The sequence below is a fragment of the Desmodus rotundus genome, chromosome 13, assembly GCF_022682495.2.
Source record: "Desmodus rotundus isolate HL8 chromosome 13, HLdesRot8A.1, whole genome shotgun sequence".
Lineage (NCBI taxonomy): Eukaryota > Metazoa > Chordata > Mammalia > Chiroptera > Phyllostomidae > Desmodus > Desmodus rotundus.
Window position 1 is genome coordinate 53,605,081 of NC_071399.1, and position 1,799 is coordinate 53,606,879.

The 1,799-nt window shown below is 38.4% G+C and overlaps 1 pseudogene; it reads left to right on the plus strand.

Annotated features, from left to right (window-relative positions):
- Nucleotides 1-599: 599 nt before the first annotated feature.
- Nucleotides 600-1,451, plus strand: LOC112311467 (mortality factor 4-like protein 1 pseudogene; annotated as a pseudogene).
- Nucleotides 1,452-1,799: the final 348 nt, after the last annotated feature.

Genomic DNA, 1,799 nt, shown 5'->3' on the forward strand with positions numbered 1-1,799 from the left:
GACCTAGTAAATGTAAATGTTTTTAAAAGCATATGACTCTCATGTTGTGGGGGGCAATAGTGATTAGGAAAGCGTATTTGGTAGGGAGAGGGCTTCTGGGGTGCTGGTAATGTTCTTTTGACTTGAGTGGGTGTTACATGGGTGTATTTATTTTTCAATAATTCATTTCATTTACAATTTTGATTTGTTCTTTCTCTGAATATGTGCTATACTTCAATACAAAGTTTTTAATAAGTTTGAAAACATTTTGAAGTATGTAACAGGTTTGAAACAAGTTCACTGACACTAGATAATGTGAAATAGAAGTGATGTCCAGGATGGCTCACTCACCACACACTCTCCAATTGAGCAAGAGTAGACCCTTAAAAACTGTTGTGGCAGCCAATGGCTAAAGGCAGTGTGAGTAATTTTAGATATAAGCATAAAGGAGTGAATAGTTCATAGACTCTTTTAAAATCAGAGTAGAAAATAATATGAAAGAGCCCAGGATATAGAACTGGTGGCACCTGGCACACCCCTGCCTAGAGTTGGGGGGGTGGAGAATAGAGTGGCAGTACTCACCTCAGGTGAAGAAGATGGCCGTGGAGTATCACTTATAAATGGCACTGAAGCCTAAATTCCAGGAAGTTGAATGGGTGCTGTACTTTCAAGAAGCAAAGTGTCTAAAGCTTTTCATTAAGGATGAATTAGTGAAATACTTTGTATATTACAGTGGTTGGAATAAAAACTGGGATGAATGGGTTCTGGGAAGCAGAGCACTCAAAGACATGGAAACTAATCTGCAAAAAAGAGAACTTCAAGAAGCCAGTCAGGAGCCATATTCAGAGGGGAAGATGAGAGGGGCTGCCCCGGGAAAGATGTTTGATCTACAAGAGAGAAAAATCCTGCAGTCTCCCAGAAATGGAAATGGTGACAGTACCAGTGAGGTACCTCCCTCAGCCTCCTCAGAAGAGAAAGGCCCAAGCAGTCCCTGCTGTTGGAAAGATGCCTAAAGAACTAAATCATGGTTTGCTGATGACTGAGACTTAATTACCAGGCAAAAATAGCTTTTATCTTTCTGCCAAGGAGAATGTAGATTCCATTGTAGAGGTTTATGCAAATTACAGGAAATCTTGAGCAGACACAGATAAGTAGTATGCTGTTAATGAAGCTGTGTCGGGAATTAAAACATACTGGAATGTAAGGTTAGCCTAACTAAGCTAACTCCACAAATTTGAAAGATCGTATGCTGAAAGATTGTGCTCCTGCACCCTTGTTCCAGTTATATGGAGCACCAGCCACATCTACTAAGAATTGAAGCATTGTTAGCCTACCCATCTCTACTTGAGATGAGTCTTTGTATATGACTGAACTATCTCCATGGCTTCCTGACAAAAAAAAATTCTGCGATTTTAATTAGTGCCAGCAATTATGAAGTGGTACCTCCTAAAAGGAGGTATAATTTACACTAAATTAAATGCACACATCTTCAGAGATAGTTCATTGAATTTGGCAATTACATATACCTGTAACCATCAGCCCAATCAAGAAGAGAACATTTCCATCACCCCTAAAAGTTTGCTTGTGTTCATTTCTAATCAATCCAGAAATCCACCAACTCCCACTCATCCAACAGTGGCACACTCTGTTAAGATTTTTGTTCAGTGTAGCTTATTTTCACTATTCTAAAACTTCATATAAATGGTCATACAGTGTGTACTCTTGTATATCTGGCTTTTTTTGGTCAACACAACATTTTTGAAATTCATTTACATTATTGTATGCACCAAAGTTTGTTTCTTTTTTATTTTTTAGTAAAA